This window comes from Trachypithecus francoisi, unplaced genomic scaffold, assembly GCF_009764315.1.
Source record: "Trachypithecus francoisi isolate TF-2019V2 unplaced genomic scaffold, Tfra_2.0 Lachesis_group2, whole genome shotgun sequence".
NCBI lineage: Eukaryota > Metazoa > Chordata > Mammalia > Primates > Cercopithecidae > Trachypithecus > Trachypithecus francoisi.
Genome location: NW_022681465.1, coordinates 167352039 through 167376996, shown reverse-complemented (window position 1 = coordinate 167376996; position 24958 = coordinate 167352039). Strand labels below are relative to the sequence as shown.

Genomic DNA, 24958 nt, shown 5'->3' with positions numbered 1-24958 from the left:
CCCATCATTTGACTATTATAATAGTGCTGCTATGAACATAGGTGTACAAGTATCTGTTTGGGTTCTTGTTTTCAGTTCCTTTGGATATTGAATCTCAAGATTTGATGACACAAATGCAGCATATGATTTTTCCCATGAAACTTATATTTTCCTTATTCTACCCTTCCTTGTCTTCTTTCCAGTCATAACCCTTACAGTTCATTTCCTCTGTGTGGCCATTTTCTGCCAAGAAATCCAGCTTTATATCCATTTGCGGGCAAAGGTAAGTCAAAACCAGCAAGGTGATAATTATTGTTCCCTTCCCACCACTGTGTACCTGTGCAACTAGTCTGCAAAGAGGAACATTGCCAAATCCTAGATCTCTGATCAGTTGCCCAATGTAAACCAAACTGTATCCTGCAGGACATAAATTTCATACCTCAGACTCATACTCAAAGTATTTTTCTGCTTCTTATATTGCTAGGGAAGGGAGGGAAAGTGACACAGGAAGCCAGATGTGAGAGGACTAGATTGACACCTGGGTCATTAAAAGGCTTTTTCCCTAAACTCCAGTGAAATAGTGTTGAACTATCACTCAGTACTAGCAGAAACAGTTTCCTTTTGCTTTTTTCTAAAACCAACTACTAAATAATGTTAGGGTATCTTTGAAGCAATAATGTGTAATCACTTACAGTTGTTTTGAAGCGAATGTATTTAAGATTGAAAAAAAAAAAAAACAGCCCAAAGGCAGAGAGCTTTAAATAGTAGCCATTTGGTAATAAATACCATTACTTCCCTTCTCCAGCCTGCCCTACTCCCTCCCCCATAACCCTTAACACAAAACTTCAGATTTAGTTTTGGAGAGAGTGAGTCTACATTCACTTGAAGAAAAGTCTTCTTGTTTTTCCTTTGTTCTGTTGACTTCACTATATTTTAAAATATAAGTGTGTTGTGGAGGACATACTGAATTCTGAATTACTAAATTGCATATCCATTTGCTGTAGAAGAGGATTTCAGTCCAGCAGTAGAAGATTTTAGCTTCTCTCTATAGCAGGGGTTTTTGATCCCTAAGACAGGTAAAGATGAGATGAGAGGTAGAGAAGAAACACACACAGAGAGGCTTGTGATTCCTTGAGGGGCAATACTACTCACATCTCCTTTGTTTTTCTTGCAGACATAGAGAAGGGATGGTGATGGTGATGGAGGGTCTCCAGGGGATTCACACAAGTTGTGGTGGCATCTCACTAGGCATTGGCAAGGGAAAACATCCCACATACACGCTTGGCAGGCCTGGGCGAAGCCAGCAAGGACAGTCGCTAAAGTACCCTCAGATGGAAGTGTCCATGGAACAGTTGTGATATGGTTTGGATGTGTCCCCACCCAAATCTCATCTTGAATTGTAGTTCCCATAATCCCTATGTGTCATGGGAGGGACCTGGTGGGAGGTGATTGGATCATGGGGGTGGTTACCGCCATGCTGTTCTCATGATAGTGAATTCTCATGAGATCTGATGGTCTTATGAGGAGCTTTTCCCCCTTTGCTCGCACTTCTGTCTCACCTGCCACTATGTCAAGAAGCATGTGCCTACTTTCCCTTCCACTATGATTGTAAGTTTCCTGAGGTCTCTCCAGTTACGTGAAACTGTGAGTCAATTAAATCTCTTTCCCTTATAAATTACCCAGTTTCGGGCTGCTCTTTATAGCAGCATGAGAATGGATTAATACAAGTTGTCATCTAGGCTAGTCTGCTCAAAGTTTTTCTTCAGTCAACTAGGTATAGCCCTGATTCCAGGTAGAAATAGCCAGGAGGTTGACCTAAGAGGCGAGGTATAGGGGCTATCTTTTCTGCCCAGGTGGGAGTTCTACCTCTCTCTGGTACCTCATGGGGCAGCTCTCCCAACTCCTCTGTACCCCAAGGCCCCCAAATTGACAGATTGTTTTTTCTTTTCTTTTTTTTTTTTTTGAGGCAGAATCTCGCTCTGTCGCCCAGGCTGGAGTGCAGTGGCCGGATCTCAGCTCACTGCAAGCTCCGCCTCCCAGGTTTACACGATTCTCCTGCCTCAGCCTCTCGAGTAGCTGGCACTACAGGTGCCTGCCAGCATGCCCAGCTAGTTTTTTGTACCTTTTTTAATAGAGACGGGGTTTCACCGTGTTAGCCAGGATGGTCTCGATCTCCTGACCTTGTGATCCGCCCGTCTCGGCCTCCCAAAGTGCTGGGATTACAGGCTTGAGCCACCGCGCCCGGCCTGATTGTTTTTTTCTTAGTTCTCAGCATCACATTTCTTTATTTCATTTCCCAAGATATACTTCAAATATAGACATTTAAAAAACAAATGCTTCTCTGTGCATCTTAAGGGATTTTCAGAGGTGTGCTTATACCCTTACTTCACTCGCGTGCGCGCACACACACACACACACACACACACACAGAGTTCTATCTATCTATCTACCTACCTACCTACCTACCTGCCTGTTGATCTACCTACCATCTATCATCTCTCTATTGTCTACTTTTATGTAGGGAGAACCCTGGCAGTGGTTAGTTAGTCAAAAATACTGCCAAGGCAGTAAAACGTGAAAAATGATATATACACATTACACATCCATCCATCAGTCTTTTTATGAAGGGATAAGGGCTATTCTACCTATTGAGAAATACAGCATAGTTTTTCTTGCACATACTTAGAAATTAATGGTCTATAGTTTGCAGTTTTTGTTTCTTTCAAGTGAGGTGAGAGTGTATAGACAATGTGCAAGTAGAATCTTTCCAGATAAGTGATTCTTAAATGTTGGCATCTGGATTTCTTAGCTTTATCCCCAGAGTTTTAGGTTCAGTAGATCTGGAGTGGGACCTGAGAATTTGCATTTCTCACAAGTTTTCAGGTGATGCTGATGCTGCTGGCCCAGGGATCACTCTTTGAAAACCACCATGGTAGATTTTCATTATACTTTACAGAAAGCAAATATGTAGCATTTTATAGGGAGGAGAAAGAATGTTGAGTAATAGGAGAGTTAGTTAAGAGAAAGTAGGTTGAGAAAGAATATAACTCTATCCCTGTTTTATACACTTGATATACAGCAATCTTTGTTCACATACATTTTTTCCAGAACACTCTTAAATCTCACATAGGATATTGGTAATGTGTTATCAATAGTTGAGTTTGCAGGGGGTAAAATGATCTTCCAGGAAATGAGAATGTTCTTTAAATTTTTTCTCTCCACAGTGATGGAAGTTAACTTGTCAGTGCTTCTTTACTTACCTGTAAATTGGCCTGAACACAGTTACATCATGGAGCTCTCCAGAAGACAAAAGGAGATAATATATAGTAGTTTTTCTCAGATGTTTTCACCATGATCTTTCATGATAGGTAGGCGAAGAATTGGGAGAAACCCAAAGAACACATTAGAGAACAATTTTAGTAGGTCTTTTCTTTTGTGTCTTAAAAATGAATCTATAGGAGCCAAAAAAAAGGAGAATACATATTTTGCCTTTTTTATCCATCAAAGATCCATTTGTTTTCATATAAAAATATTTCACACACTTGACACTTAACTATGTTTATGTTTTGATTTCTGCTATGAAGAACAAGTACCTTAGTTTAAGAAACTTAGGAAAATGCCTTATAAACAGTAATGCGTTACGTGAAGTTTTTCTATTATTAGATTTTGTTTTATTTTGGCAAACATGTGAGACACTCATAAGCAGATATATAGGCTTTGACATCTCATGAACAGATTCCTTATGCTGATGTTTGGATTTTAAATGATCAGACATATGATAAAGTCTTCTTCCCCCCAGATGTTGTCTACAGTCTTAAAAATTTGCTTCTAAATTGTATTTCAGAGCTACAACAAAATCAAAGCCGTTTAAAGGGTGCAATTGGCCTATGGATTTGTCTCTTTTTTTTTTTTTTTTTTTTTTTGAGACGGAGTCTTGCTCTGTCGCGTAGGCTGGAGTGCAGTGGCCGGATCTCAGCTCACTGCAAGCTCTGCCTCCCGGGTTCACGCCATTCTCCTGCCTCAGCCTCCCGAGTAGCTGGGACTACAGGCACCCACCACCTCGCCCGGCTAGTTTTATGTACTTTTTAGTAGAGACGGGGTTTCACCATGTTAGCCAGGATGGTCTCGATCTGCTGACCTTGTGATCTGCCCATCTCGGCCTCCCAAAGTGCTGGGATTACAGGCTTGAGCCACTGCGCCTGGCCTATTTGTCTCTTAATAAAGTAATAGATGGTGGGGGCGCGGGACTGTGAATTTGTAAAACAGGTAGCTAATGATTTCTGTGTTACATCCTTGTTTAATCACTAGCATATTCAAAAATTTTAAATGTATATCTTATATTTACACATATGTACTGTTTTAATGCCATTTCTAAGTAAAGCAAGCTGAAAAAATATATTCCCATTTATGGATGACCCATTTAACCATTATTTCTTGAACACTTATAGTATTAACATTTAGCGAGTTTCCATAAGGGATGCAGAGATATCTAAGACCCAATCCTCAATTTCTGCCCAATAATGGTGGCTCACACCTGTAATCCCAGCCTTTTGGGAGGTCAAAGAGGGAGGATTGCTTGAGCCTAGGAGTTCCAGACCAGCTAGGGCAATAGAGCAAGACCTCCATCTCAAAACCAAACCAAACAAAACGAAACAAAATCCTCAATTTTTGGGAATTTCAGGAATTTTCCATTTGTCAATTGACCAGAGAGGTGCTACACTTTCCCCACTTTCAGGTAGTAGTCTACTTATAGTTAATAATCTTTGGCAGCATGGACAAAAGAATTAGCTGGGCAGCTGTGGAGTCAGACAGTGAATCCCTGCTCAGCCACTCCTTAGGTAGATGATATTGGGAAGATTATCTAACTCTTTCTGCTTGTCAGTGTCTCAATCATAAAACAGCATGGGGTCTTGTGAGAAGTGAAAATAATATATTTAAAGTATGAAACTCAGGGATCAACACTTAGGTCTTCCATCTCTGCTTCTCCCTACTTTCTTATCTACTAGCTTGAGTGCGTGTGCTGGTCTGATCCCAAGGCTGCTGGACATGTGAAGATGTCTACCTTGGTTCAGGCCCGGATCACCATTCAGGGAGCTGTGACCATGAGGGCAGGGGTTGCATAAATTATCAAGGAAGAATTGCCCGTGGTGGTTCCTGTGAGAAGAGAGCAATGGACTTAGCTCCCATTTATGGTGCCACACCCTGCCCTGCTTACCGGTGAAAACTGAAAAGGGAAGATGGTCCACTTGTAGTTGAATAGAACTGTAAGTTAACTTTATGATTTACCTAGGGACATACAATAGTTTTACACTAGAGTTGGAAATCCACAGTAAGACTTTTTCCCTTATGAAATTTCTACTTTGGATATTAGAAATGTTTCTCTATAAGAGAAAGCAAAGCATTAAACTAAATTTCTTTTAATTTTTGAAAGACTCCAAAAGGCAGATGGGTAATTGACATATGCTTAGGAAGAGTTTATATATACAATTGTTTTGGGAAAAAATGTCAATCTGAGGTGCTAATACTATACTTAAAGACATATAAATTATGCATTAATCCATAAAGATTATATTCTCAATGGCAGCTCCTCAGAATTGCATGGCCAAACCAAAGGCTCGTACATATTTCAACCTATATAAATTAGATAATATTTACAAAAAGATTAGCACATACCATATACTTTGATTGTAGTCATATTTCTTTCATACTCTTCAGAGACAAATGAGAAGCATTAGGTTTGCCTGTGTATGTTTTTGTGTGATATGTACTTATAGATACACATACATACATGCACACCAAATAGATACATGTATGGATCTAACAATATACATACTAATTCAATAATTTCTCTTTTGTATTATTGGTACCCAAAATGCCAGGAAACATTTATAAATTTACTAACATCTAAAAGTAGAGTGAGTGTTTTGAAATACATTGTTTATGCCGGGCGCGGTGGCTCAAGCCTGTAATCCCAGCACTTTGGGAGGCCGAGACGGGCGGATCACGAGGTCAGGAGATCGAGACCATCCTGGCTAACATGGTGAAACCCCGTCTCTACTAAAAAATACAAAAAACTAGCCGGGCGACATGGCGGGCGCCTGTAGTCCCAGCTGCTTGGGAGGCTGAGGCAGGAGAATGGCGTAAACCCAGGAGGCGGAGCTTGCAGTGAGCTGAGACCCGGCCACTGCACTCCAGCCTGGGCGGCAGAGCGAGACTCCGTCTCAAAAAAAAAAAAAAAAAAAAAAAATGAAATACATTGTTTATGTATTGTTTTTAGTTTATTTTCTTTACATTTGAAAACCAATATGAGTAATAGCAATAGATTTTGACTTGCAGCCATTCACAGCCAAAGCCCTTTGCCTAGAGCGTCCCATTGCTAGGATTTGGATGTGACTCATCTCTGCCAAAGCTCATGTTGAAATGTAATTGCCAGTGTAATGCTCTTTAGGGGTGGTGGGGCCTTTAAGAGGTGTTTGGGTCATGGCGGATCTGCCCGCATGAAGGGATTCATGCGTTTCTGGCAGTATTGGGTAAATTCTTACGGGAATGTGTTGGTTCCCACCAGAGTGGGTTGTTATGAAGTGAGTTTGCCTTTTGTGCTTTGCCCTCTCTTTGCACACACCTTCTTGTCTTCTGCTTCTCTGCCATGTTGTGATGCAGCATGAGGCCCTCACCAGAAGCTATGCAGATGCCAGTGCTGTGCTTTCTGGTCTTCACCTTCAGAAGGCTATTAACCTATTTTCTTTATAGATTACCCAGTCTCAGATATTCTGTTATAGCAACACAAAATGGACCAAGACACCCGTGTAATTATGGAACTGAAAGCAGGAAGGTCACAAATTACATTTCTCAGTTGGCTTCCCTCTTGTGTGGGGCACTGTAATACTCTTCCTCCCTCTTCTCCCTCTTCTCTAGCTTCCTGGCCTAAGTCTTGCTGGAATTTTGACTGATAGATTCAGGTATAATTCCTGTTCTAATATCTCTTTTAAATAAAATATTAGGATTGGCTAGTCTATGAACCTGATTATATGGTATAGAATATAAACAAATTGTTTATCATTATTTAAACATAACACTTTTGGTTCTTTGTTTTTCTAAACAGTTTGTCATCGACGTCTTTTTAAAACATTTATGTTTTAAATTGACAAGTAAAAATTGTGTATATTTATGATGTACAAAATGATTCGATATACATTGTGGAATGGCTAAATGAAGCTATTTAACATATGCATTACCTCACACACTTTTCATTTTATTATTGTGTGTGTGTGTGTGGTGAGAACACTTAAAATCTACTGTCTTAGCAATTTTCAAGTATATAATATATTGCTACTAACTATATTCACCGTGAGGTACAGTAGATATCTTGAACTTACTCCTTTGTTCTAACTGAAATTTTGTGTTCTTTGACCGACAGCTCCCCATTGCCCCCACCCCCTAGCCTCTGGCGATCCATTTTACTCTCTGTTTCTACAAGTTCAATTTTTTCTTAGATTCAATATGTAAGTGAGATCATATGGTATTTGTCTTTCTGAGTCTGGCTTATTTCCCTTAACATAATGTTCTCTCCAGGTTCATCCATGTGTTGTTGCAAAAGACAGGATTATCTTCTTTTTTTTTTTTTGAGACGGAGTCTTGCTCTGTCGTCCAGGCTGGAGTACAGTGACGCCATCTCAGCTCACTGCAAGCTCCACCTCCCAGGTTCACGCCATTCTCCTGCCTCAGCTTCCTGAGTAGCTGGGACTACAGGCGCCCACCACCTCGCCCAGCTAATTTTTTGTATATATAGTAGAGACGGGGTTTCACCGTGTTAGCCAGGATGGTCTCCATCTCCTGACCTCGTGATCCGCCCGTCTCGGCCTCCCAAAGTGCTGGGATTACAGGCGTGAGCCACCGCGCCCGGCCTATCTTCTTTTTCTTTTAAGGCTGAATAGTATTCCATTATGTATGTATAACACATTTGCTTTACTCATTCATCCATTGTTGGGCACTTAGGTTGATTCCCTGTATTGGCTATTGTAACTAGTGCTGAGATAAACATGAGAGTGTAGATACTTCTTCAAAACACTGATTTCATACTTTCTGGATATATACCCAGCATATATCCAAATTGGGATTGCTGGATCATGTGGTAGTTTTGTTTTTAATATTTTGAGCAACCTTCATATTCTTTTTCATAATAGCTGTGCTAATTTACATTTTCAACAAGTGTATAAGGGTTCCCTTTTCTCCACATCCTCACCAACACTAGCTATCTTTTTTCCTTTTTGGTAATAGTCATTTTAACAGGTATGAGGTCAAATTTATTGTTGTTTTAGTTTGCATTTGCTGAATAATTAGTGATGTCGAGCATTTTTTTCATATCCCCATTGGTCATTTCTTTGTCCTCTTCTGAGAAGTGTCTATTCAGGTTCTTTGCCCATTTAAAAAATATATATTTTTTAAAGAATAGAGGTCTCCCTGTGTTGCACAGTTTGAAGTGCAGTGGCCGTTCACAGGTAAGATGCCACTACTGATTAGTATGGAAGTTTTAATCTGCTCTGTTTCCAACTTGAGCCTATTCATCCCTCCTTAGGCAACCTGGTGGTCCCTTCCTCCCACATGGTCAACATATTGATGCAGAACTTCATGTGGACACCCCACTGACATATTGCACTAAAGTCCAGAACTCCTGTACTCAAGTGATTCTCCTGTCTCAGCCTCCCAAGTAGCTAGGACTACAGATGCGTGCCATGGCACCTGACCCTTTGCCCATTTTTTTTTTTTTTTTTTTTTTTGAGACAGTCTTACTCTGTTGCCCAGGCTGGAGTGCAGTGACATAATCTCTGCTCACTGCAACCTCCACCTCCCAGGTTCAAGCAATCCTCCCTCCTCAGCCTCCCAAGTAGCTGGGAGTATAGGCATACGCCACCATGCTTGGCTAATTTTTGTATTTTTAGTAGAAAGGAGGTTTTGCCATCATGGCAAGGCTGGTCTCGAACTCCTGACCTCAGGTGATCCGCCTGCCTTGGCCTCCCAAAGTGCTGGGATTACAGGCCTGAGCCACTGTGCCTGGCCTTGCCCCCCACCCCCCCCCTTTTTTTTTTTTTTCCCTAAGACGGAGCCTTGCTCTGTCACCCAGACTAGAGTGCAATGGCACAATCTTGGCTCACTGCAACCTCTGCCTCCCAGGTTCAAGTGATTCTCCTGCCCCAGCCCCCTGAGTAGCTGAGATTACAGGCGGGCACTACCATGCCTGGCTAATTTTTGTATTTTTAGTAGAGACGGAGTTTCACTATGTTGACCAGGCTGGTCTTGAAGAGCTGACCTCAGGTGATCCACCTGCCTCAGCCTCCCAAAGTGCTGGGATTATAGGCCTGAACCACTGCACCCAGCTTTACCCATTTTTTAATTGGCTTGTTTTCTTGCTATTGAGTCCTCATATATTGGACAGTAACCCCTTATCATTTGTATGACTTGCAAATGTTTTCTCCTATCCCATAGGTTGCCTTTAATCTGTTTTGAGTTGATTTTTGTATATGATGTGAGATAATTGTCTAATTTTATTTTTATTTTTGCAGTGGATATCCACTTTTCCCAGCACCATTTGTTGAAGGAGCTGTCTTTTCTCCATTGTGTGTGCTTGACATCTTTGTTGAAAAGCAATTGATCATAAACATGTGAATTTGTTTTTGGGCTCTGTACTTGTTTCATTGATCTATATGTATGCTTTTATGCCAGAACCATGCTGTTTTGATTATTATGATTTTATGGTAGATTTTTAAATTAGATGCCTTTAGTTTGTTCTCTTTGTTCAAGATTGCTTTACCTATTTAGCATCTTTCGTCGTTCCATATGAATTTAGAGGGTTTTATTTTTTGTGTGTGTGAAAAATGTCATTGGAATTTTCAGACATTGCATTGAATGTGTAGATTGCTTTGAGTGGTATGGACATTTTAACATTATTAATTCTTCCAATCCATGAATATGGGATATCTTTCCACTTACTTGTGTCTTCAATTTCTTTCATTCATGTTATATTTTCAGATAACCTGTCTTTGAGTTCACAGATTCTTTATCAATTCTACTGCTGATGCTTTCTATGGCATTTTCCATTTCATTTAGCATATTTTTCAGCTCCAGAATTTCTATCATTTTCTTTATAATTGTAATCTCTCTGTTAAATTTTTCATTTTGGTCATTCATTGTTTCCCTAATTTCATTGACTGGATCTCTAAAGTTTCTAAAATTTCATTGATTGTTTCTCTAAAGTTTCTTAAAGTTCTCTAGGTTCCTTAAAACAATTATTTTGAATCTTTGTCAGGTAGTTTCCATACCTGCATTTTGAGGGGTCAGCTGTTGGGCAAATATTATGTTCTTTTAAGTGGTTTTATGAATCCTCGGTTTTTCATGTTTCTTGTGCCTTACGTTGATGTGTGTGTATTTGTGGATTACTCATCTCTTCCAGATTTTATGGGCTAGTTTTGCTGTGGAAAAGCTTTCCCCTATAGGTGGACAGCTACAAAGGGGCTTTCTGGGTAGAGTGCAGTGGTTCTGGCACCAGTGAGGGTACAGCTGTGTAGTGTCCCTGCAGCTCTGTCAGCTGAGGTTGGTGTTAACAAAGATTGCAGTGATCCCCAGAGGCTAATGCTGTGGATGTCCACAGTGGTGACAAGAGTTGTTGGGTCTTTGGCAGCAATGACTGCAAAGGTCTTTTCAAGCTCTGTTCCTTCCACTAGAGAAGTTGTGGCTGAGGGGATCCTTCTTGGCATTGTGGGCCTACTTGCAGTCATGATGGCACCAATATTTGATGAGTGGTGCCTGTGAAGCAGCCACAGAGCTGAGGCCTGAAGCTTGGGCACACATGGAGGTACTGTGGCTCTAGAGCCTAGGGTGGTAATAGCATTGGTAACCAGGGCATAGGCACCCCCACTGGTACATTGCTTGCTACAGCATGCAGGGCATATTTGCTGGTGAAGCAGAGAACAGGGTCACAGGTGTGAGCAGAGTTAAAGTGGCTCTGGAATTGGAATGGAGCCTAGCTCTTTATGGTGTCTGAGCTGCTGCTGGAGTTGAGGCATGTGCAGTTAAGAGTGTGGCTCTGGGGCATCTACAAAGAACTTAAACAATTTTACAAGAAAAAATCAAACAACCCCATCAAAAACTGGGCAAAGGACATGAACAGATGTCTTCTTCTGAAAAGAAGACATTTATGCAGCCAACAGACACATGAAAAGACGCTCATCATCACTGGCCATCAGAGAAATGCAAATCAAAACCACAATGAGATACCATCTCACACCAGTTAGAATGGCGATCATTAAAGAGTCAGGAAACAACAGGTGCTGGAGAGGATGTGTAGACATAGGAACACTTTTACACTGTTGTTGGGACTGTAAACTAGTTCAACCATTGTGGAAGACAGTGTGGTGATTCCTCAAGGATCTAGAACTAGAAATACCATTTGACCCAGCCATCCCATTACTGGGTATATGCCCAAAGGATTATAAATCATACTGCTATAAAGACACATGCACACGTATGTTTCTTGAGGCACTATTCACAATAGCAAAGACCTGGAACCAACTCAAATGTCCATCAATGATAGACTGGATTAAGAAAATGTTACACGTATACACCATGGAATACTATGCAGCCATAAAAAAGAATGAGTTCGTGTCCTTTGTAGGGACATGGATGAAGCTGGAAACCATCATTCTGAGCAAACTATCGCAAGGACAGAAAACCAAACACCACATGTTCTCATAGGTGGGAATTGAACAATGAGAACACTTAGACACAGGGTAGTGAACATCACACATCTGGGCCTGTTGTGTGGTTGTAGAGGGGAGGGATAGCATTAAGAGCTGTACCTAATGTAAATGACAAGTTAATGGGTGCAGCACACCAACATGGCACATGTATACATATGTAAGAAACCTGCACATTGTGCACATGCATCTTAGAACTTTAGTAATAAAAAAAAGAGTGTGGCTCTGGGGCCTTCAGTGTGAACCAGCTTGCTATGGCAATGGCTTTGGTGCTTGAGACGTGGGTGGGCACAGTACAGGCACAGAGCCTGGGTGTAGAGTGTGGACACTTGAAGGATGGCTGTGGCTTCAGGGTCAGGGAATTTGTGGGGTTGAGATAGGTGACAGCTCTGTTCCTGAAGTGGCTCAACAGTGGCTGCTTCTTGGGAGGGAGAAGAATATGCATCTGATTCTCCCTCCCTGAGGTTCCTCAGCAGGAATGGTTGGTTGATACCTCAGTGGCAAAAGATGCTGGTGTCCTCTCTGGAGCAGGCTGCTGGGGACCAGAGCAGTTCCTTTTCCATGACTGGAATTGATAGCCTCTACCTCTTTGTTCCTAGCTGACTCCTGGTGTCTCAAGTATGTTAATATCACCAGCAACCATTTCTTTTCTTTTCTTTTTTTTTTTTTTGAGACAGAGTCTCGCACTATCACCCAGGCTGGAGTACAATGGCATGATCTCCGCTCACTGCAAGCTCCGCCTCCTGGGTTCACGCCATTTTCCCGCCTCAGACTCCCAAGTAGCTGGGACTACATGGCGCCTGCCACCATGTCTGGCTAATTTTTTGTATTTTTGGTAGAGACAGGGTTTCGCCGTGTTAACCAAGATGATCTTGATCTCCTGACCTTGTGATGCACCCGCCTCGGCCTCCCAAAGTGCTGGGATAACAGGTGTGAGCAACCGCGCCTGGCCTACCGGCAATCATTTCTATGTGAATATTCTCTTTTTTTTTTTTTTTTCACTCTACTGTGTTGCTGCAGATTCTTTAGTAGGCCCTTGAGCCCTCCCAGTGCTATTTAGGCTTGTGAATGGCTGTCTGCATTTGTTTTTTTGTGGGAGGATGAAGGCTGGTATCTCCTCCTTTACTATCCTGGTGGCATCTCCTGTCATCAAGGTCTTAAAGAGAATATAACATTACATTACCTCTATGGGAAAATCAGATTTGATTTTAGATTTTTTTTCTTTATGGACATAATATACCAATCTGCCTTTAGTGAAGAATTGTTTTGTTGGCTGGTAATCAAGGGATTTGTGTTATCCACCAACAATTAGTCTTCAAATGTAGACCTAAAAACATCTAAATATTCTTTTCACGATAATCTGAAATCTGGTAGGCAATATACCATAGCTAATTATTTACAAATAAGGTGAAGTTACTTGCCAAATTTACTATGTATGAAATTTATATATATATGCCAAAACGGTTCTCCATATTATTCTGGCATAGAAGTTGCTGCCATAGCATTGGAATGCATGCATGAATATAGGAAAAAATTGATCATTAAAATCTAAGTTAAAAACAAAAATCTTGTGCGCTCATTCTATTAAAGAACTTTCTTCTTTTTTTTTTTTTTGGCAAGAAAAGTGTTTCTGAGAAGCTTTTTAAAAGCAGTAAGTTATTCTCATTAGATAAAACAAGGTGCTGTGGTCTGGGGTAGTAATTTTGAATTTTTATCAAATGCAAGACTTATTTAATCCTTCCACAAAATGAACCACCAGGATAGTTGGTTTAAAAGGTGATTCTTTTGCCTTTCTTATGCAGGACAAAAAATAGAATGAACACTCAAAACATAAAAATAAATACTTGGCTGGGTGTGGTGGCTCACACCCAATATTTTGAAGGCCGAGGTGGGAGGATCACTCTGAGTCCTGGAGTTTGAGACCAGACTGGGCAACAAAACGAGACCCTGTCTCTACCAAAAAAAATTAGCTGTGCTCAGTGGCATGTGCCTGTAGTCCCAGCTACTGGGGAGGCTGAGGCAGCAGGATCCCTTAAGCCCGAAAGTTCTAGATTGCTGTGAGTTACAACTGGGGCAATGCATTTCAGCCTGGGTGACAGAGCGAGACCCTGTCTCAAAACAAAAACAAAAACACAAAAAAATGCTTGCTGTGGATTTTATGAGAAGGAAAGACTGAATCCCAGAAGCTATTTGTAAGGTTTTGAATATGTAGAACCCCCGCAAATAATAGTGGTCAAATTTGTCAAATAGAATATGTATACTTAATTATTGTGTCTACTTAGATTCAGTTTAAATTGTTCCCACATCATTAGAAAATGCCATGTTTACACAACAATGGAAGTTTAATTTATTTTTTTCCACATTGAACTGAAATTATTCACAGGTCACAGTTAGGAAAAAAGAAAGAAGCATCCAGATGGACTATTCTTTATTTTCTCAGCTGGACATTGTGCATGTCTATGGAATGTATCTGTGCAAATAGCATACTTCTACATTCAGGAAGTGATATTTCAGAATAAGCTTTTGTAAAACAGTACTTTAGTTTTTGTAGTTTGGAGTGAAGCCTAGGCAAAATTTAGATTTCTTCTATTTCATAGATGAACTCTATAATAAACAAAATGAAGTCTATAAAGTCAATTTACAATATGGTTATTGTATGAGATTTGACATCACTGTAAAATATTACATTGGACAAATATAATGCTGCTGAAAATACTTGCTGCCAGCAGCTCTTACAATGATAAGAAAAGGCAATTGGTAATGAATTCTTTCAACTTGGAATTCAGATCTCGGGACTGAATGTTGCCCATTATTTGAGTTCAAAGGCAACTATCTCTAGAATTGTTCTTTTAATGCTTGTTGGATGGTTTTAGTTGTTCTTTTCTTGTAGGCACACAATTGTTGTCTTGATCTTGGTGATAAAAAGCGTTCTCTGGGTCTTTGTAGTGAACCCAGTTGGCTTGGTAACATGCCTGTAGTCAGAATTCCAAAGTGGGGAAACAAAGGCTTAGAAAGTATTGGCTGAGAACTGTTTGTTCAGAACTGTGGGAATCTTACCCTGGCCTGTGGAACCAATGGTCTCCCTTCATTAGATCCACATTCATCCGGAAACTCCCTTCATTAGATCCACATTCATCCGGAAACTCCCCAATTCCTTGCTCTTTTGTCTTTTCCCAAACTAGAGCTTTAACCACAATAAAAACAAATGTGGCCACTTCTTTTGAAAATCAGTTCCTACCAAAATTCCCAGTGTGCTATAATTCTTCCCCTTCATGTCATCATTCCAAAAGCATGGCGTTAGCCTATTCAATGTTGCGTGTATTTCCATAATAAGGATGCGTCAAGGGGCAAGACATTTAAAGGCAAAGCAAAAAAAAAAAAAAAAAAGAAGCTTGCCTTTAGGCCTAATTGAATGGTGATGAGTTTGTTCCCCTGTCCATTGGCATTCATTTTCCAGGGTTAATTAAACAAACAAATATAGTCCAGCATGACCATTTTAGACTACGTAGTTTAAAACATTACAAGTTGAAGTATAATCCAGTAAAGTAAATTTCACCAGCAAACGCCGTATAATTGAAAGAGAAAACATAGCAATTTTACACGTTTTTTTTTTTTTTTTTCTTGAATGTAAAGGTATTCTTAAACCAGCTGACACTATGTCATCTGATTACACAATTGTGACTTGGAAATGCCAAGAATTTTCCTTTGTGTGTCTACATAATGCAAGTTGAATTCCGCAGTGTTCATATAAATACTTTAATGACGCTGAAGCTTTATCAGCAGGGAGCCATGGGAAGTATGTAGAGCCCTGGATAAACATTTTTAAAAGCAAGAACTATTCAAGTTACACAAAAGACAGGACAGTCATAACAACAGCAGCAACGACAACCACAACAAACTGGGGAAGCTGTACTTTTTAGGAGAGGAGGATTGAATGGTTTTTCTTTTCTTTTTATTTCCCACTATTGTTTTGGGGAAAATACCTAAAAAAATGGGAAAGATGAAGCCTGAGCAACCGAAGGTAGTGAAGAATTCTAAGTAGTGTCTTAGGAGAAAGTTGAAAAGAAACCTGATTAATAGTGGTTCAGAGACATTGAAAATCAGTATATTCAGGCTTGGCTATTAGATACAAAAAATAGAACAAGAGTAAGCGTAATTCCTTTTAGGACAACTGTAATCATCTTTGTTCAACTGTGATGGAATGCCTTACCAATGTGATAGTACATACTCACAGCCATAGGTCATTTTGTTTTCTCCATAATTCTAGTTACCGTCTACATTTCCTCCTGAAAGTTGCAGGTCCTGAGTAATAAGGAATAAAAGTTTATTGTGGTTTGGCTCCAGGATTACAGGTCATAGCTATTAATTATTGACTGAGTAGTACATGGCTTACTACAAGAAGGAAAATAGCCGGATGCGGTGGCTCACGCCTGTAATCCCAGCACTTTGGGAGGCCGAGATGGGTGGATCACGAGGTCAGGAGATCGAGACTATCCTGGCTAACACGGTGAAACCCTGTCTCTACTAAAAATACATTAAAAAAAAAATTAGCTGGGCGCAGTGGCGGGCGCCTGTAGTCCCAGCTACACGGGAGGCTGAGGCAGGAGAATGGTGTGAACTCGGGAAGCGGAGCTTGCAGTGAGTGGAGGTTGTGCCAGTGCACTCCAGCCTGGGCGGCAGAGCAAGACTCCGTCTCAAAAAAAAAAGAAGGAAAATAATGAGAAAGAAATCATGCCACATGCTTTCACTGAAGCTTATGGTCTGGTTGTCTCTTTTTGCTCTGTCGAGGGCTTAACACCATTTTCAACTTCATCGCTGCAAAGTTGATGAATTCTCATTGCCATATTTACCTTCCCTTTTCTTTGGCCTTTCTTTCTTTCTTTCTTTCTTTCTTTCTTTCTTTCTTTCTTTCTTTCTCTCTCTCTCTCTCTCTCTCTCTCTCTCTCTTTCTTTCTTTCTTTCATGCGTATTTGCTGTATATGGAAATGTATTTGTTGTATATGTATCTGTAAATGCTGTTTTGATTACATTTTGAAAATAGGTAGAAATTGGATAAACAGAAATACACATCAACATAGTAAGGAAAACACATTACATGTGGAAAATATTTAAACACATTCTTCAAGTAATGTCCAGATGGAATACAGGCAGTATGGTGAGGAAAGTGTAGGAGAATTGGGCTTTCTGTGGATCATGGGCACTTTCTGGGCCTTGGTTGTTTCATCTGTTTATTTTCTTTTTGACCAGATAATCTTTGAGCACCAACATTCTATCATTCAATAAAATGAGTAGCACTGTGTATTCCAAATAAGCAAACAAAACTTCATTTTCAGATTCTGTCTTTGAGTAGGTGAACTCTGAAAATTTTTCAGGTGCAGATTGTGGCTTAACTTACAGGTCCCCGTAGTGGACGATCATCAAAATCCTTGCAAAATTGTGAAGTACAGATGTCCAGATATCAACCCAAATGTGTGGAATGAAAACATCTTGCAGTGGGGTCTGGAAATTTATGTTTTCAGCAAAAATTTTAGCAAAAATTCTCCAGATGAACTTCCAAAACTATGCTCCATCCAGCTAGATTCCTTTGGTTTGAGGTTTTATTGTCATTGCAACAAGGAAATGTTCTTTTGGCAAACACTAAACTCTAAGTTGGTGACACAGAGCTTCCATTTTCTTTCTTTTTTTTTTTTTTTTGTAGTTTTAAGGAGCAGGGAGTGTAATAGGCAAGAAAGAAGGGGGAAGAAAGAAGAAGCTCTTGTGTACAGAGACAGAGGGAGGTGACACCAAAGCCAAGAGACAAAACCCCCAGAGCTTCCATTTTCTATAACTGCATACTGAATACTGATCTCAGTTACTTGATAAAATTGTGTGACTTCTGTGATAAGCATAATTCTTACTTGGTACACAACTGCTTAAGCAAACTTTTTTTTTTGAGATTGGATCTTGCTCTGTTACCACCCAGGCTGGAGGGCAGTGGCACAGTCATATCTTACTGCAGCCTCGACTTCCTGGGCTCAAGTGATCTTCCCACCTCAGCTTCCCAAGTAGCTGGGACTACAGGTGCATGCCACTACACCTGGCTAATTTTGTTTTTATTTTTATTTTTTGAGATGGAGTGTTGCTCTTGTCGCCCAGGCTGGAGTGCAATGGTCTGATCTTGACTCACTGCAACCAGTGCCTCTCTGGTTCAAGCAATTCTCCTGCCTCAGCCTCCCGAGTAGCTGGGATTACACGTTCCGTACCAACAAGCCTGGCTAATTTTTGTATTTTTAGTAGAGGTGGGATTTCACCCTGTTGGTCAGGCTGCTCTTAAACCCCTGACCTCAGGTGATCCACCCCCCTCGGCCTCCCAAAGTGCTGGGGTTACAAGCGTGAGCCACTGCACCTGGCCTGTTTTTGTTTTTCATAGAGACGAGGTCTCCTGGCTCTGTTGCTCAGGCTGGTCTTGAACTCCTGGGCTCAAGTCGTGCTCCCACCTTGGCCTCCTAAAGTGCTAGGATTGGAGGCCTGAGCCACCGCACCCAGCTCACAAGCATACATTTTATTTTTGTGTCTTATATTCATTAATTCATTTAATTAATTAAATTGATTTTCTTTTTAAGATTTTTATTCTTTTATATAAAACACTTATTTTCATATTCGTCTCTGAAAGTTATCGGAGTTTGCCACCCCAAAATATGCTACATTGGTATAAGAATTGTTTTTGAGCCAAAGGCATTTGAGTTTCTGAAATAAATATCTCATCTATCTAAATGCAGAGCGTCCCAAAAAGAACTCAAAAGTGAAATTGTCAGAAATCCCCTTAGTGGGGGCAGCATCTCTAATCTTTTCTTCCTAGAGAGGAGAAGTCAGCGCTACACCCAGACAGGACATTGTCACAAGACCATGATGATATCTCCCATCTAGTCACCTGTGGCTTCTTTGGCTTTCCAAAATGTCATTTGCTTTTCTGTAAGTGCTCTTTCTCTCTTCCCTTTTAAGTAAGTTAGGTGTATAGACCTCAAATTCTAAATAACTCTTTGACACATATGAGAGGTGAACTTGTCAATACAATTCTGTTTTCGATTATTAGTTTGTCATTTGTCAGTGCAATTTGTAGGGCTCCAGGCAGAGAACCAAGAAGGGCAGAGGAAAAAATGTTTTCTTCCTCTACCTCTCCCATGGAAAAATCTAGGAAACATATTTCCCTACCAATTTAAAAAGCTTGATCCCATTTTCCCTAGATTCCATAACTGAATGATATTCTTTCAATCACCCTGCTTTTATGTGTAACACAAAATAAGGCTCTCTGGTTTGCAAGTGAGCACCTGTGTTACGGACTTAGTAAAAACAAAACAAAACAAAACAAAAAAAGGCACAGACAGGTTAATTTTCTACACGCTTCATGAGAGATGATAAAAATAATCTTCTGGGGCTGGGTGCAGTGGCTCCTGCCTATAATCCTAGCACTTTGGCAGGCTGAGGTGGGCAGATCACCTGGGGTCAGCAGTTGTAGAGCAGCCTGGCTAACAAGGCATACTCCGTCTCTACTAAAAATACAAAAATTAGCCTGGCATGGTGGTGGGCGCCTGTAATCCCAGCTACTTGGGAGGCTGAGGCAGGAGAATCCCTTGAACCCGGGAGGCAGAGGTTGCAGTGAGCCACGATCGAGCCATTGCACTCCAGCCTGGGCGACAAGAGCGAGGCTCCATCTCAAGAAAAAAAAAAAAATCGTCTGTCTGGGAATATTTTGCCATTTCAGCAATTTTGTTTCTTTGAAGTAGGAAATAATTTTGAAGAGTAAAAAGTGGGCTCTGTGTTTGTGTGTGTGTGTGTATGTTGCAAAGTTATTTCCTGTTCTTGCTGGTTGGAGCAGAAATTTCTCTGCTGGCCTCACCTTTAAAATATTCAGCTAAACGTCTGGGCCCAGTGACTCATGCCTGTAATCCCAGCACTTGGGAAGGCTGAAGCAGACAGACCACTTGAGCCCAGGACTTGGGACCAGTCTGGCCAACATGGTGAAACCCTGTCTCTACAAAGACAGAAGACAAAAAACAACAACAAACAAAACAAAACAAAAAAATTAGCCAGGCATGCACCTGTAGTCCCAGCTATGGGGAGGCTGGGGTAGGAGGCTCACTTGAACCCAGAAGGTTGAGGCTGCAGTGAGCTGTGATCATATCACTGTACTCCAGCCTGGGCAACAGAGCAGTACTTTAACTCAAAACAAACAAACCCAAACACACACACACACACACACACACACACACACACACAAAATAGCTAAAAAGAGAGCACTTCTCATCTTTCCACAGCTACATTCTACTCCAAGCCACTGTAATCTCTCAGAAGACTGTGAGAGCCCTCCTAACTGATCTTCAATAAATCTTGTCCCCATTTCCCACAGCAGCCAGTAAAAAGCATCATCCCTTCTCCTCCCCTCGCCTGCCCTCCCCTCCTCTCCGCTATCCCCACTCTCAGGACCTAAACCTTCCACTTGCCTCCCATAACACTTAGAAACACTAAGTCTTTATCATGGCCTGCAAGGACTTCCATCATTCTATCTCTGCCTGCTTCTCTTGCCCTGTCCCTTCTGACCACAGGCTCACTCTGCCCCATCATGCTGGCCTCCTTGCTGGCCCTACATACGAGAGTCTGCTACTGTCTCAGGCTTGGCACTTGCTCTTCTCCCTGCCTAGAAAGCTCCTCTTTCAGCAGTTTGTACAACTCTGACCCTCACTTCCTTCATGTCTCTGCTCAAATAGCTCCACATCAGTGTAATTTTCCTAAACATCTTCTTTAAAACAGTACCTTTCCCTGTCTTATCTACTTGTTTTGCTTTATCTACCTTATTTTGCTTTATTTTCCTCCATAGCAATAAGACCATTTAATATATATTTATAAGTTATTTATTTATTTACTCATGTTCTATTTTTCCCCATTAGAATATAAAACAAAAATATTTCTGTTTTATTAACTGTACTGTCTCCCCTACCTAGAACATGGACCAGTATAGTAGGTAAGAAACAATATGTGTTGAATGAATGAATAATTTAATCCTAAATACAATAATCAAGGGTGTTTATTCATTCATTTGTTGAATCAAAGAGAATCAAACACATCTTGTTTCTGTCTCCAACAAATGCTGGAACCTCGAGGATTACTTGGTCCTGTATAGGAAATGTGTCATTTTACAGCTGTGTAAAGTAGAAAGTAATTTGTAGAAAACTGGTAGCAATGCAAATGATGTTTTTCTTCAACATGCAAATCAATTCTGTCTTGTGAAGCTTCAACTTGTCTTCTCCATTGTCGAAGTTTTTTTATACATCCGTGAATTTATTTCACTATTCTTCATCTATATATGTGTCTGTTCTGTGGGTTTTCCTTTGAACTAGCATTCGCTTACCAGTTCTCTCAATTAATGAGCTAAATACAATCTTTGACATGTGTTTATTTTATATTTGTATGAGAGTCATGATTTTATCTTTTTGGAAATTTGCTCTTTAACAAATTTGGAAATATACCTTATGCTTGAATGTGACCTAGTTTATCAAAGTGTATCTTTGGTGAAGTCATTTTGGAGCTCGGTACTTGATGTTTTTGAGTTGGTTTGCTCATCTGTGATGACTGAGTGAACTAATACCTGGCAAGTATAAAGGCATGTTGGTAAAGGAGACATAGAAGAAATAGATTAGAAGGCCAGGATGAGTAAAAATGTGGGAGGATACTGGATGTTAAACTCGAAAAAAGTGGGAGGAGATGTTGCCTTTGAAGAGGGTATGTATTTGTTGATTAGAAATCAGTTACTTCTTTAAGATCCTTTCAGGTTTCACAAGCAGAGGCCAGTTAGGTCTGATGCTGAATCAAGACTCTCAGAGCATGAAAATCTTTAGATTTAGGGCACTTTTTATGATTACAAGAGCTGATTTAAACATTGGAATTAAAGAAAGATAAAAATGACATCTAAAGAAAATGAAATATAAACTGGGCAAGAAAAATAAAATATAAAAAGTGGACAAGAAAAAATATTTAGAAGGGCAGACAATTTTCAAAGATCCAGAGAGTGATGAGAAGCAGATACATAATGTTTATGCTATATGTATTAAAGCTAATGGGGGAGAGTGTGGGTATGCCTATTCATAAGAATAATGTGGAAATAGTCCAATGAAACTTCTGCTTTCTCTGATACCACAGATCTGAGATCTGAGATCTGATACCACAAATGCCTTCATGTGGCTGGCATTCATGAGAAGGTATGCAACTATTGAGGAAATACGAAGAACTCAGAATGTCAAGAGAGAAGAGGGTGAGTACAAAACCTGAGTCATCAACCCAATTTTCTTGACACTGACTGCCGCAGCCATGGGTGCTAAATAGATTTGAACCACTACCCCCAGCCATAAAGGACAGATACAACCAGTAGTTCCTAGCAAAGAACACAACCTCAGGGACCAGTGGCCACAGCAGGGAATTATACTCACAAGAGATCCATACTAGCCCTTTGCTCTCGTATTCATTGCCTCTGTAGATATTTTTTGTTCCTCTCTGGTGAGAGGGAATTGGCTAATGTGAGATTCCGGGGTGGGAATAGATTCTTTCCGTGTTGCTTTGAAAAAGTGCTGCTCATGCAGCTGTTATTTCTATGAAGACATCCAGTTGGTAAAAGAAACAAGTATATACAATTTAAGTATAATTGGCAACCAGATTCTCATAGCCTAAAAAAAGGAAAAATGTTTTGTTAATGAGGGTGTAGATCAAAGTCTTTTGTAGGAACATATGCAACATTTCCTTAGTATGTTTCTTGACAGAGCCCATTAGTCTGTCCATTTCTGAGGCCCACATTGCAAATTTGAAATTGATATAGACCCAAGCTTAGCATAAAAAATATTCTAGTTGAGTAACAAATCAGTTTTCACATTACTGTTATGTTTTATTTGCTTGATAGAGGCCATATAAGTAATAGGACTGGGATAGGTATGCATTCCAAGTGCCTGGAGTGGAGAAGATGGGGAAGAGAAAGGATACAGATGGAGTTCGAATGGATCTGGGTATATGAGTTTATAGCATGTGATTGCTGTGTATCTGGAAATCCAGAAATACATATTCAGGAACAAACTCTATATATAATTGTGTACATTCACATCAGTTTGTATTTGGCATTTACTTACATTACACACACACACACACACACACACACACACTGCATAGTTTATTTATTACATAATTCATTGGACAGACTTTATGAAATCATACCAGGGCTTAGCCTTGTATGGTCTATTGATTTCTAGTTTAGTCCTAGATTATTACTTGACCTACTCTTCTGCTAGATGGTTTACAAAAACTGGGAACAAAATTTCGCAATGCTAAAGACATAAAAAGCAAATAAAAATCTGCCATGCTAAATGCTCTCAAGAAGGTCACCTTTCTAATCCAGCTACTGTTACCAGAGAATACCTACATCAAAGACAAGTTTGTTTATGACTATGGTCTGCTGCTTCTTATCTGTACAATTTATTGGGCACATAAAATATTTTGTAATTTCGTACTACAGTGGGTTTGATAGAAATGTCCACATATCTTACATAATACTTTGACTGGTTCTGTCTATTTACATTTAAATCTAAATATATTATTTGTAAAGTTTCTAGGTTGAGTGTGCACATTGCACTGTATGCATAAACGGTTAAACTTAACCTAAATGTAACCATCACTTTCTAAGAAATGTATTTTTCTTTCTATATTTTCTTTGAGTAAGCAGAAAAAAATCCATCAGTACTTATATTTAGGCACATATCAAGCTCCATTGTTTACTTTAAGAATTAGAGTATAAATGAACTTCTTTCTTTTATATAAATGCACATATTTTTACACTGAAATCTCTCAGCTAACTCATGACACTTGACATTAATCACATACATAGATCAACAAAGGCTTTGCTTTCATATAGAAAGTAATTTCAAACATATTTCTAAATTATGACTTGTTATTGCAGTCAATTTAATTATCTAACTAATGACAGTATCTGTTCATAATCAAAGTAGTCAAAAATACCAAGTTTAGTAATTAGACCATATAATTCCTTAACAACTCAATTTATAATGGAAAAGTACAATGCTTTTAGTCAGTGTTCTTCAAATACTCCTCTATATTCAGAATTAGGAATTCCACAGTGTATTCTTTTGACATTTAAAGCTCGAGATGGAGTGTTTAGGTTAGAAGCGTAGCTCCCTCCTGTATTCTACCTGAAATTGCTTGTAAGTCACATTACATTCTAAATCCATTTCCCCTCAAACCATGCTGAGGGTATAACCTTTACTCTCTGTCATTAATGTTCTTTTCTGTAAGACATACCAATATGAATTGTAACACAATGAAACAATTAATCTTTGTTGGGCAATTTTAATGATTCTATAATTATAGAAAACTATAGGAAATCATGTTTTCCCTTTTATCAACTCAGATACTCAGTGGCATTTCAATGCCAAAGACAAAAAAAAGGAAGGGGAGAATCTCCTGTATTTTCATTTTAAGAATATCATACTAACGGAAATCTATAAACCAAACATAGATCATGTCACAAATGCAAACTGACACATAGCATAACCGGTGGCTGTGCAAAAATCCAGCCAGAAAAGTACTAAAATAGGCTAATTTCATTTCTCCCAGCTGCCTGCCTCTCCATTCTTTATCTCAGCTATTAGGTTTGAATAAATTTCATCTCCCACACTACAAGTAATGAGCAGGCAATGACTTATGAAGCACCGAGACCAAGTTAAGACAGAATTAGAATACAATTTTAATGAGACGGAGCTGAGAAAGTGGAAGTGTTACTCCTTTGACAGACTTGGCAAAATACCCAATATTTTTTCAAATGCTCTTTCCTTTTTACAAAGAAACTGTCAAATATTAAAATAAAAATTACAAAAAATAAAACTCTGAAGAATTCTTTAGGGGCAGATTGCTAATGTGATTATAAGCTAAAAAATAGTTATTAGGAAGTCATTTAGGGAATAGAGCAAATGTGACTTACAATGTAAACATGTTAAATATAAATGCTCCTATGAAAACAAACAACATGCTTTGGTTTCTCTAGGAAAAAAAAAAAAGCAATTAACATTCAGGTAACATCCATCTCTTTGAAATGAGGTCCAGAAATTGTTGAGGGAATGGAGAGTAGACAAATATTTTCTTTGTTAGCACTTAGTTGGAAGTCTATAAGATAATGTTATTATATGGCTTTGAAATACACT

At 39.6% G+C, this 24958-nt stretch overlaps 1 long non-coding RNA gene across 1 annotated transcript in view; it reads left to right on the top strand.

Moving 5' to 3' along the window:
- Positions 1–24958, top strand: part of LOC117064616 — a 48958-nt gene that overhangs the window by 17372 nt on the left and 6628 nt on the right. Inside the window, exon 2 of the long non-coding RNA XR_004429555.1 lies at positions 21910–22014. This is a non-coding gene — a long non-coding RNA (uncharacterized LOC117064616). The remainder of the gene's footprint in view (positions 1–21909; positions 22015–24958) is intronic.